Source organism: Neophocaena asiaeorientalis, unplaced genomic scaffold (assembly GCF_003031525.2).
Source record: "Neophocaena asiaeorientalis asiaeorientalis breed wild unplaced genomic scaffold, Neophocaena_asiaeorientalis_V1.1 scaffold514, whole genome shotgun sequence".
In the NCBI taxonomy this organism is placed as follows: Eukaryota; Metazoa; Chordata; class Mammalia; order Artiodactyla; family Phocoenidae; genus Neophocaena; species Neophocaena asiaeorientalis.
In genome coordinates, this window is record NW_020174914.1 from 473,295 (window position 1) to 487,044 (window position 13,750).

Consider the following 13,750-nt stretch of genomic DNA (forward strand, 5'->3'; position numbering starts at 1 on the left):
AGCATGGGGAGTTAAGTTAGAAGCAATAACATAATCTCTAAATTTTACCTTTTTTATCCATTTTTCACCATCTTTTGAGGTTCATGGCATCAGATTGATCCCTTTCGTTGTTTGATAACTGCAAATATATTTTAAATTGTTTATTATATGTTCATTTCATGGAGGAAGAATAATACTTACTAGGCTTTCATAAACTGCCATGATCTTTACCAGAAGTACTAGTGTAATTAATTTTTTTAACATCTTTATTGGAGTATAATTGCTTTACAATGGTGTGTTAGCTTCTGCTGTATAACAAAGTGAACCAGCTATACGTATACATATATCCCCATATCTCTTCCCTCTTGCATCTCCCTCCCACCCTCCCTATCCCACCCCTCTAAGGTGGACACAAAGCACCGAACTGATCTCCCTGTGATATGTGGCTGCTTCCCACTAGCTATCTACTTTACATTTGGTAGTGGATATATGTCCATTCACTCTCTCACTTCATCCCAGCTTACTCTTCCCCCTCCCTGTATCCTCAAGTCCATTCTCTAGTAGGTGTGCATCTTTATTCCCGTCTTGCCCCTAGGTTGTTCTGACCATTTTCTTTCTTTTTTTTTTTTTTTTTAAGATTCCATATATATGTGTTAGCATATGGTATTTGTTTTTCTCTTTCTGGCTTACTTCACTCTGTATGACAGTCTCTAGGTCCATCCACCTCACTACAAATAACTCAGTTTCGCTCCTTTTTATGGCTGAGTGATATTCCATTGTGTATATGTGCCACATCTTCTTTATCCATTCATCTGTTGATGGACACTTCGGTTGCTTCCATGTCCTGGCTATTGTAAATAGAGCTGCAGTGAACACTGTGGTATATGACTCTTTTTGAGGTATGATTTTCTCAGGGTATATGCCCAGTAGTAGGATTGCTGAGTCATATGGTAGTTCTATTTGTAGATTTTTAAGGAACCTCCATACTGTTCTTCATAGTGGCTGTATCAATTTACATTCCCATCAACACTGTGAGAGGGTTCCCTTTTCTCCACACCCTCTCCAGCATTTATTGTTTCTAGATTTTTTGATGATGGCCATTCTGACTGGTGTGAGATGATATCTCATTGTAGTTTTGATTTGCATTTCTCTAATGATTAATGATGCTGATCATTCTTTCATGTGTTTGTTGACAATCTGTATATCTTCTTTGGAGAAATACCTATTTAGGTCTTCTGCCCATTTTTGGATTGGGTTGTTTGTTTTTTTGATATTGAGCTGCATGAGCTGCTTGTAAATTTTGGAGATTAATCCTTTGTCAGTTGCTTCATTTGGAAATATTTTCTCCCATTCTGAGGGTTGTCTTTTCGTCTGGTTTATGGTTTCCTTTGCTGTGCAAAAGATTTTAAGTTTCTTTAGGTCCCATTTGTTTATTTTTTAAATTAATTTTTACTGAGTTCTTAAAATTATTTTTATTATTTTTTTCTGTTATTTCTAGACTATAAGAGTTGATACTGTTAACTTATTTGCCATTGTGGTATAAGCAATATTAAAATAGTGTCTGAATAGCAAACTATCAAATCATTGCTATATATGTCAATCAATGAGTGATACATGAATGGTCATAAACTTGCAGATACAAGTCCCTATTTGGTGTTTTCTTTAGGGAATTAAATGTCCATGTATAAAGTGAAGTACACCTGGGTTCTCTCCTCCAAACAGCAATGTAGGGAAATTTTCTACCGATCATCTGGGCTTCTAGTGGAAATTAACACCCTCTACATGAATTCCATTTCCCACATTGGAAAAACAGCTGGAAATAATTTCTAGCTTTTGTGACAATTATTTGTTCTAGAAATGTAGATAAAGATTAAAGAGAAATATATTCTGTTTATGTTATAACTTTGTGTTCTCAAACTTGTAAAAGCAAAGCAAGTCCTTCATTATATTAGCAAGTGAATGAACTGTTCCTTATTCCAAATACAATCGTTCATCAAATGGAAACACTTACCTAGTTTGCTTTAAAATGTTGATACTATTTGTTTCTGAGTTTACATTTAAATATCAAAATACTAATCCAATTTTAAAATATTACTATTACAAACACTCATAAGCATCAAAGTAAAAGGAGACAACTTGTAAAAAGAGTTTCCTTTGGACTGCCAACAAACGTGAAATCTATAGTTAATTTAGAAAGTGCAGTCTTTGAGAAAGAACCTATAATGAAACTTCAGCTTCAATTATACATAGAACTGCAATTCTGTGTGTCTGGAATATAAGCCCTGAACTTGGATTTATGATTGCCATGTATTCCTTATACACTATTTTTTTCTTTTTGCTCCGGTTTCATTTTTATGGACTGTCATATACTATATATGAACTCATTTTTACACTAAACCCCTTGGCAAACTCACCTCAGTATTTAAGGGATTGCCTGTCTATTTGAGAACTTGGCTTAGAACAACAATGGGGCAAATGGTAGGAAGACGGCAAAAATCTGCTTTCTAGATTAACAGCCAATGAGCAGAAAATAGATATGTACACACAAGTTAGGCTGAGCATCTAAAATAAGTTATGCTTAATTATAAACTATGTAAATCTCTAATTTGCATTGAACCATAAGTTTGGTTGAGCTTTCATGTCTGTGAGGCAAGAGGGATGCTGTGCATGTCCAGTGCTGGGGAAGGCCTACATCCCAGGACTTCCTTTTCCTTCGAAAACTTTCACGGTGACATTACCCAAGACTTGCCATGCATCCTTGATCATTTTGCTGCTTTCCTGAATTTGACTTTTTCAAATAACGTCATTTTTCCCGATAGTTCACTAAATTGGGTTAAATTCTCTCTGAATTCCTTAGGTTACAATCATACATGTGAGTGTTTATGTGATAGCTACATTTCCATCACCTGGAAGCTAGTTTTCATGATAGCATAATGTACTTGGTAAAAATATAACATAAAATATGTAGAACTCGACTTATGGCCCCCCTACAAATACGTTTCTCCCATAGTCTTCTTCATCTCAGCTGACGGCAATAGTTCTTTCTCTCCAATATCATATTTAATTCATCCAAAAATTCTGTTGGCTCTATTTTCAAAATACATACAGAATCTGCATACTTAATCATCACCCCAATACCGTTATCCTGAGCCAGGCCACCAGGAGATTTTGCCTGGATTATTACATATCTTCCTAGCAGGTCTCCCTGTTCTCACCCTTGCCCTCAGAGTCTATCCACAGCACAGAACCCTCTCATGTTCAAAAACATGTTACATTTTGTCACTCAGAAGTCCTTCTCACAAGTGAAGGAATACTAGGTCCTTTTAGCTGTATACTATAATCATTCAAGGCTTTGCTCCAGTAAGGAAAAGTTTAGCTATTTATCTAATGTATATACAAATTACCATACAAAACCCAGGCTCTGTGTTTAAAAACACTGGCTAAAGCAGCTGACCTTTCTGAATTCAAATTCAATTTCCACCAATTATCATCAACTATGATTTAAGAAATTTGATTAATATTTCCAAATACTAATATTTTGATATATAAAATGTGATCAAAACAATGCCATCCATACCATTTTATATGACTGTAATAATTTGTAAGTTTGGTATATCAGAGTCTAACCAGGAAAAAAAGAACGACAACAGTTAAAACATTTGTAACAGGGCACTTAATTCTGGCAATTAGTTACAAGGGTGATATGGATTTGGGGAAGTTATAAAGGGAGGATGAAATAACCCAGAGATTAGCAATTTCAGGAAGCTACTGCACCCTTAGATTGGAGGGATGAAAGATGGTACTGCTAGAGAACAGAAGTCATCCTTTCAAAGCTGGAACCACAACGGACCAGTCAGAAACAAGATTGAACCACAGAGAAGCCACAGTTGAATACACTGCCCAGCACAGATGAAGGCGAGAATAACTATTTTTCCCTTCCCACTGCCCTCCAAAATCCCACCAGTGTCTTCATTGTTCAACGAAGCCAGAGCCAACTGACAAGGGATCCTGGGAGAGGCCCCGGAAGAGGCTCCATGAAGAATGGAGCAGGGGAAGAGAGAACAGACTGGGGGCAAGTGGGCTCAGGACTGGCACCATTTGTCACCAAAGGTCTTAAAATCAGCTGTGTAGTCTAGAGGATACTTAAGTGTTTATGCAGAGACTTTAAATGGCCATGGAGTAGAAAATACACTATCTAGGAGCACAGAGAAAAAGAAAGTTGCTATTATGGGCTGGGGATAATAGATGTCAAAATTGACATTGACTTAAATGCCAAGGTAAATATTTCTAGTGGATCACTGATATGGGTCTATGCCTTTTATTACTTGTGTACCTTATCTATATTATAAACATTTCAAATGAGAAGAGTACATATAACTGCCAACCAACGGAGGGTATCAGGAATCAAATTTTAAAAAAAAGTACAGTATTATTTGAGGTACTTTATTGATTTACAAATGTGAAGAAGCCATCGAGACATCTGAGTTATAAAAATGGAGACAAAATAAATAAAACAGCCTAAGTCTAGGTGCAGAAATGAAGAGCAAAACTGCTCATCCTTGTGGACGCAAGGTGGCCACTCATTCTAATGCCTTTCATTCATGATCAATGGGGACAATAAGTCCTGCAGGATCTTGAATTGGTATCTATTCTGTTGACTAATATATATTTTCATATGCTAATGAAAATGAACTTGGAATGTAAAAACATATCTTACATTTTTGCTAATTATGAATCTCCTTGCATCGTGATAATGTTGCATTTCCATTAAATAAGCTGAAAATTCAAGTACTGTGTTTGAAATGTTTAAAATGTCTAGTTTGGAAGTAAGCTCACCCTTGTAATACACTACAATGACTTGGCTTTGCCGGTACCTCAGAGCAAAAAGACCAGTGAACCAGAATTCCTTTTACTGTGGTAACATAAAGCACAAGAGTCATACCCATCTCCCCAGACAATTATGAGGAAAGGAAAAGTCCTACTGCATAGAAACTCAGTGTCAGTGAAATTAGGAACAAAATGCTTGTATGTCTCCAAAGAAATTTTTGCATTGACCCATTTTCTGCCTTTATGGAGACAAGATCAGGTGGATCTCAAATGTTTTAGATTACTTTGGATAACTTAGTAGACATAGCCAGCTATTATAATTAACAGCATTAGTTTAAAGCTTACAGAAGGAAAAATATGAAGCTAATGCTCTAGGTTAGAAATGAAGTTAAGAATAAAAAAGGAAATAAGTGTTAACTTAAGGCAGAACCAAAGCTCCAGCAGTGAGGTGGGGTCCTTTATTATTAAAGGTAAAGCTTTTTAAAAGTAAGGCTTACACAAAGTATATGAATTTGGTCAAATTTGATTTTGTTAACATGAAGTTAAATTTCTTTGAGATTTCAACAGGGGTCCTCTCTACTATGTTTGCATCCTAAAGGATTAGAAATTTGGCTTTATTTCTTCCTACAGTAGTTGACTTGAAAGTCCTATGTTTTTGTCAAACAGCTCGCAAATGAACTTTGCAATAAAGTGGAAGAGCAATTATCACTGCTCACTTATTTTCAGTGAATATGCCCACATTTGTCTCCTTCAGGATTACATAGAAAGAACATTGACAAGTACACAACTCTTTTAACCTAAACTGCAAGGCATTATTATTGCTGACCTTTCCTTTACTGTTCTTTCTTGAAAATTATAAAAATAGCATTTGAATTTCTCAGTGCATTTAGTGTTGCCTAAATGAGAATATATCATTCTGTGAAGTGTGAGGAAATTTCTAAAAAGTCAATCAGTTTATAGTTTTCAGGTAAAATGTGTCCCTTTTAAATTCCTTTCTAAACCTGTTTCCTCTGGAATATGTAAAGTGAAGTGAAATTGCTTTTTACAAAGTGCCACTAATTATGTCACCATAACTGTATTATTTTGTTTTATTGTATTCCTTAGATTTAAATGGTCTCTAATGTGTTCAAAGTTAATATTTGATGAAAACTTGTTAATATGTAAATAGTTTGCTTAATGAAGTAGTTTCTATGGAAAATGGGAGTATATCATGTGATCATCTTTGAGTGAATAAAGAGAAAACCTCAAATGATTTTCTCTTTGGCCAGCTGCACTTTGCTATGTTCAGGACTTTAGATTTTTCAGGAGTTCACAAATATGACTGATGTGAATCTGAGTGTGTTTACAGTCTTCACATTTTCCTTTTTAATGTGATTTTTATTATATTGTGATTATCTTTTAGAGATTTCAATTTATTGTCAGCCTGCATTTTTTTAATAGTAGGAAACTACTTCTTCTGAGATTACCAATAAAATATAAAAGATAATTTTATATTTTGATTTATATGAATTCTAATTATTTAATTATTAAGGTGGTAATTTATCAGTAACTCATTAGAATAGTCCATGATTTTTAAGGAAGAATTATGATTTTAACAGGAAAATGCAAGAGAAATTTAAATTGTTTTCCATTGAAAAGGCAGAACATTGTGATTTAGAGCAGTTAAGCAGCCCAAGGAGAGAGAACTTTATTTATATAGCTAAGAGTGTAGTCATATGGTTCATAAGAATGATCTGAGCATCAGAAAGCATGAATCTCCTTGGACTCTGATTTGTTTATGTTGAGGTTCTTTTAAATCATGCTTCATATTTTGCTGTTAAAAATAAGTTGACTATTTTTTTAGTATCAAATGGCAAAATTTTTTCTCTTCATCCCTTACCTCATACATAGGCTGGGGAGGAAATAGATGATGCTTGACTTATAACTCTTTATTTTTATTTTTTCTTTTGGAGTACTTAATGGTTTCTGAAGAAAAAAAGAATAATCTAAGGGTCACCCCTTGCCTCTTTGTAACTAGTTAGGGCCTGAAATCTGAGGGTAACCATTTCTCTGACTTTCACAGTCGGTCCGTTTTCTAGCATCTCCTTAGAATAGGGGCGTTCTTCTTATAAAGTGTAGTGATGCATCAGTAATACATTTACATTTTATATTTCTCAAGAATTTTCACTCAAAAATCCATAACAATATCTTAAATATACATGAAGAGCTTGACAAAAAAAGCCTGCTACTTTGAATAGTAATTTTCAAAGTGCTTTTTTGTACATTATTCCATTTGTTACTAAGAGTTATAGAACTTCTCATGAATATAGATTAGAAAAGATGTACTTTACAGAGAAAGAAATTGAAAACTCAGTGAAGAATGTTTTTCCAAAATAAATGGAGCACTCTTAGAAATGTGTTGTTTTGATTTTGGATTAAGGACACTGCACCAGATACTTCACTAGGCCACAGCTCCCAGAAATCCCAGTGAAACTGACACTGCTTGCCAATAATGGGAATTCCCTCTCCCTAGAATATTTTTGTCACCTGTGGATACATCAACTTTCCTCTAGAATTCTACTATTGGAAATAATCTCTCCATTTCCCACTGGATTCTTTCATCATGGAGATTTTTGTCTCCTTTTACAGGAATTAAGAATTATTCATATACATGCTTCCCCTAGATTGTAAAGTCCAAGACCAGGATTGATTTATCTCTTGTTTTCCATAACATCTAACAAACTGACTTTCACATGGTAGTACTTAATATGTATTTGTTCATTTAATAAAATAGGTCACTATGATTTTGAACATCTCTAAGAAAGGAAACTAATGTGAGACTTTGGATGAAACAAACATAGCAAAACATAAAGGAACTACCAAAAATCTAGTAAGAAATGTTTTACTAAGTTCTCTAACAATCTATTCAAATAGATCAGTATCTCAACTGAAAGAAATTTGTGGGAATATAAGTTAAACAGTTACAATAAGAACCAATGAAAAAGTCTTTAAGGACTTGAATTTAAGTCCTTATTAAAGGCCAGATGGAAAATTTACATTTAACTTGTGCAGTGGGTGATGTGAGGTGTGACATTTTGTGGAAGTTGGGTGACTTTATTTGTACTGCAGAATCTACAGAGAATAGAAATATTCCTGTGATATGTTCATTCCATTAAACAAAAATGGAATGAGTGGAAAATGACTCTACATGACATACCGACAGCTCTGAAGGCAAAACAACACGCTAGAACTGGTGTGAAATCCTCCTAATTTAGGTACTTTTGGTGATGCGCGTTTGGAGTGAAATAGCATATCGTCACATTTACTTATGCCTTGTAAGTCATTTTTTAAAAAATTCAGTACCTTTAAAGTAGAAATATTAACTTTTTTGACTCCTAAAATAATAAACAGGCAATCTTCTATCCTTGAGGATTTTTGTCTCTAGCAAGAAGATAAAGGGGCTGATCGTACTGCTTCTGCCATAGTCATACATATTCCTAAGATTTCTTAATCATAACCTTATGGTTTATACAGATTACATATGTGAAAATGTTTCTGAATATTTCACTTTCACCCTGGATGACTGCATAATGATTGAGTTACAGCATTACGTAGTAATCTAGTCTCATTTAAATCAAGTAAATCAGACAAATTATCCATGCCCTAAGCAAAGGCAAACATACATCTAAAAGTCTAAAATAATTTAAAGTTTGGCACTATAGATATTCCACAGTATTAATTCAAATTTCTTCTAGTCTTTCAAATAGATCCCTTTGTTCCAGTGAACCTTAATGGTTAGTATATTTGTTTGGGAAATTTTCAATGAAATCTGGGGATTTAAAAATACTTAGTGTAGTTAAAAAACATACTATCTTTTATGGAAACTTTATAATGCATTGTAGCTCAGGAATGTTAAACTTTACTATTCATTTGATGTCACAAACATCAGTACATTCAAGAGTTCATATATTTATTATAATCAGAGAGATTAGAAGCCCTTAGGTGCCTTTTTGCAAATGTCTCTCTCTCTCTCTCTCTCTCTCTGAAGTTCAGAGGTTTTTAAGGCACTTCATTATTCACATGACATTATTACAATAGTTCTTAAATATTCCAAAAAACAATACTGATAACATTGAGAGGCATCTGGTCAAGACAAGCAGATGTCTTTTAGGTAACTTAATTCACGTGTCGAGAATCCTCAGAGAAGGCCAACATGTGATTCACATCTAAAGGCTTTCCTAAATATCTGGTAAAAATTGACATAAAGATTACCATTTATATGAAACAAGTGTTTACCATTTTAAACATTATAGTTGACACGCCATTTAAAAAGCATGGTAGAACAAAAGCGTTTAAAAACCTGTTAGTATTTTAAAACTATGTGGCATTAAATCAAGACAGTCTTTCTAGCAGTTTGGTATTCATTCATGTCAGTTATCTCAAAAGATGTGTAATCTGTAGTTTATATATTTTATACATAATTTAAATAATTTGAATTAATTTGCAATCACTAGCACTGAACAAAAATAGTTTACATTGACTTAAATATATATTAATGGTACATAGTTATTTGTATCTACATATAATTATGATTTTAAGTGTTTGATATGGCTCCTTCATCTGACAAATAATTTATTAATATTCAAAGTGATGAGTATGAAACACGAAATTTTAAACAAAGCATTGAAAAATCATGGATTTTTATACTTTCTTTAGGGGTTTATTAGTACAAAACAAAGTAATCCAGAGATCTTTTTAACACACCAGACTGCTAGACAAATACCAATCTTTGCTGGGATACCAGCAAGTGATAGGGAGCTCACTACCTGCCAAGATATTCTACTTCATTACTGCATAGATTTAATATTAGAAATATTAATCTTATGTTAATTAATCTTATGTTAAATGAAATTGCAAAGATATTTTCATGCAGAGATGACGTGGCTATAAAAATTATAGTTGCATTACTTCTTCTTGATATTATTACAGTTAAGTGCCAGGTACCAGGTCAAATAATCATGGATCTTTGATGGGTATGGGCCCTTGAGATTTGCTTTCTTTACTGCACGACCTAAAGTTCTAATGTGCACGTGAAATCTCCCAAAGTGGAAAATGGAATGTGGCATTTATTACAATTTGTCTGACCCAAAGTCACCGTTAGTAGATCTTCTTCCACAAAATAGCAGTTGGGGGAATACTAGGAAAGAGGGTCGCTCAGTTCCTGGAGCCCCGTGTTCCTGTCCACTTGTTTCCCCCAAGACTGGAGATGCATTTAGGTCAGTACCAGTATGTCTGGGGTGGGTGGCTGTGTAGGCTATCAGCCAGCATCGTCCCAGTTGGCAGATGCCCATTCTGATTGGCTGTTTTAAGAAGGCACTGTGATGCCTTACTGGTTCTTATATATTTTCAATACTTTTTATGAATATCCTTAGTGTCTTAACCCAAATATGCAAGACAAGTAAGGAAGGAGTATAAAAGAGATATTTGGAGGAAGAAGAACATACTCCTAATGGCTCTCTTCTCTTGCCACATTCAGAAACAAATTAGCCATCTCTTTTTCTGTGTTGGTAAGAATATATTCTGTTTGAAAAGGTCTTACTGGTGAGAGCTGTTGTTGAATTAAGACAAAAATGTAAACTATATAATGAGGATAATGCCATGCATTTTTTTAACTTTTTAAAAATTTTATGTGGAATTTCTAGCAAGAAAATATGAACTGAGCTAAATAGGTTTTACTCAATATTATACGATCCTTACAATTAGTTTATTTAAAGTATTTACTTGCTAAGAGTAATGCTTTAACAGATTTTATGATAAAACGCTTATTTCATTTTAAAATAGAAACTGAATACTAGCAAGATTATTATTAATCAAAGTAAACATAAATGTACTGACCCTGAAAAGGCTTATTTTACGAATGTACATTTGTAATTATTTGGTTTAAAAAGTTCATTCCAGTAAGCAAAGTAGGGAGTTAATGGCTCCCATTTGTAAATAGGTGACATAACTTATTGTAGTGCTCCATTATCTCTGGTCCATGAATTGTTCAATTATGCAAGCACTCATCTGCCCTAATAAATACTCATTAAGGTGTGCATCTGTGCCAAAAATACACATTTTCTGTAGTTTTACTATGTATGAACACAGTAAACTCCAGAGAAAAGATGGACAGCACCAATAAAACCTCTGGAATCTAGATATAATTTGAAAAAATTAGATGCCCATTAAAGAGCAATAAAATAGGTTTAGAAAAATGCATAAAATTACCTTGTTAGGTACATTCCCTGATCGGAGAGTAATAAATGAAGTCTCACATTAATATCCAAGCCCTATTTTTTTTTAAAGGAGAAATGGTCAAGGGTGAAAGAAAGAAGAATATCACTCAAGTCATAAAGTTAGAATAATAAATAGCACACAGGCTCGCCCTATAAGTTCTTCAAACTCTGAAAAAAGGAGAGTTCATGCATCTCATTCAAACTTCAAAGCTACTTTCTCCTTTTTATGTTTAAACCAAAGCTTTCAAGAATGGAGGCCAGGTTTCCTTTACAATTTAAAATTCAAAGAGGACCACTTTGAAATTTAATAGAGCAGTGTTTGCTAAAGTAAACATTTTAGTCACAGTGACAGCAGATGCCTCCGTGCATCCGCAGCCTTTTCTGTAAGTATTAAAGCAGTGCTTCAAACTATTGGAATGTCTCTTCCCTAACAGCCATTCAAAAAAGATATAGATTTCACGGACTGCAGCATCCTCCTTCTCCAAACAAAATGCACCTTTAGCATAAAGCGATTTTGAGACTTGGAAATTTCTGATGACACTTTCTAAAGGTGTGCTTTAGAAAAAAGCTAATAGGAACACTGAAAATGGGGATCCCAGGTTCCTGTTAAAGGTTTTTACTGCCACCACCCGCATCCGCAACCACATGGGCCTGGCGACAAAGGCCTCGGGAAGTAAGAGAGAGAAGTGGGTTAGACAAGCACTTATGGTGATCAACACGTGGTGTGAGAAGCCTTTTGTATTACCATAAAGTGGGTTACTAACACCGCTTGGTTGGTGCAAGGTGCTGTTGCTTTTACGATGCATACCAAATCCAATTACGGAGAAAGAAGGGTGGAAATTCTCTTCTTATTGAGAGCTAAACCAGCTTACTAAACCATGTAATTTTTTTCCAGTAAGCCTAGAACATAAACATGTATATGTAATAAAAGTCTTTTCTCCATGCATTGACAACTACATGTTATCAAACATTTTTTTCATTCTTGCTATTTACTTGTTTTAAAATGTTCAATTATATGTCATTCAGAATATATTTAGATGGATCAAGAAATTGCAAAATTAATGAGAGAAGAACTTGGAAATTCAGTGGTCTATAAAATGCATTCGAAAAATGTTATTGCTCTAATTTCGATTAGTTTGTTTTTCAGGGTCTTTAACCATATACTGTATTAGTCCAAATCAATTTGCTAATTTATAAAACTTTAATAGATTTTTTCAAACCGTAATTAGAATTAATTTCTCTTATTTTTATTTTATCAAGCTAAAATATATTTTGATAATGTCCTATAAAAATACTATATTTAGAAGTACATGTGTAGTATACTATCCATATTTTTACTGACAATCTATAAATAGGAATAGGAAAAACCTCTTTTGGATTTAAATTCAATTTTCAAAAGACAAATAAAAATAATTTTCATAATTTTTCATGTTAGTTGCACAATCCTAACTTCTCAGTTATGAATATACATTGATCTCTAGAAATGTTAACTCCTTTCAATCCATGATATGTTTAAATACATTGTATGTAATGACATATGAACTTTTCTTCGAATGAAATTCAATTGAAAGAAAACAAAACAAGAAAGGAGCCGTATTTCTAAACATGCAAGAGGCAAATTCAAATGCATTCTTCTGTTTGTTGTGCTATCAGTTGAATATGTTTTTCCCCTAGCACAATAATTGCAGCATTGCAGTTTTCTGGCAACAAATGGCTGCTGGGGGTCACCAAATGTCTCTGATTTGCTACAGTGTTTAATCTTCCACAGAAACTGTTTACTGCTTCATATACACTGAACGCCAGGAATGTTATCCTTTAAATCATGCCTAGCTGCTAATTAATGGATGTATAAATGTCTAACAGCCAAGTCTTTAAAGCAGAGCCATGAGTGAGTACAGCAGACATTCTGCATATAACTAAAACAGACTTCTGATGAACCATAAACTCTGATTTTTCTACATAGCTATTGTCATGCTGTGTATCTAACCAGACTGAAGTACATTTGAGAAATTTGCTTTAAAGCCATCTGAAACTGAAATTATATTAGTAGTACAAGAAGGGTTCAGCCGTGCATTATTAGGTTACAGGGCTACATTTCTGTCTCTCCTGTGTTTCTCTTGGATGTCTACATTTTGGAAGCAAAACAAAGGCTCAGGATTCTGAACTGAATGCCCAGATCTGACATCATGTCATTGTGAGATTTTTGTCACCATAATTTTTGCACTTCCTTTTCTAAAATAAATAGAAATTACTTTCAAAATATTTCTTTTATGTCTTTTTTTTCCTTGATATGTTCAGGCATGATTGGCTATAACACAACAGTCTAACGGAATCACCTAGGAGATTTTTACTGTATTTTACATTTATTGAGCATACACACTACGTGTCTGGCACCATAGGAAACACTTTTACATGCATTGTTTCGTGTAGCCTTAAAAACAATGCTCCCCACTACAGGGAAGTTTTAATTAATCTTGAGTATCCAGATGAGAGTCAGCGGGTTAGGAAATTAGAAATTTGCTCTGGGTTTCCCAGCTTGCTAAAAGCGATCAGAACAGTAAGCAAACCAAACTAAACATTGGCTGACACCAGGTCCTTTAGCCAGGAGGTTCTATATATCACTCTCCCATTAGTCTTGACTTTACATGTATGTCGATAGTTTACCAAGTTTTTACATCACAACCAGAAAA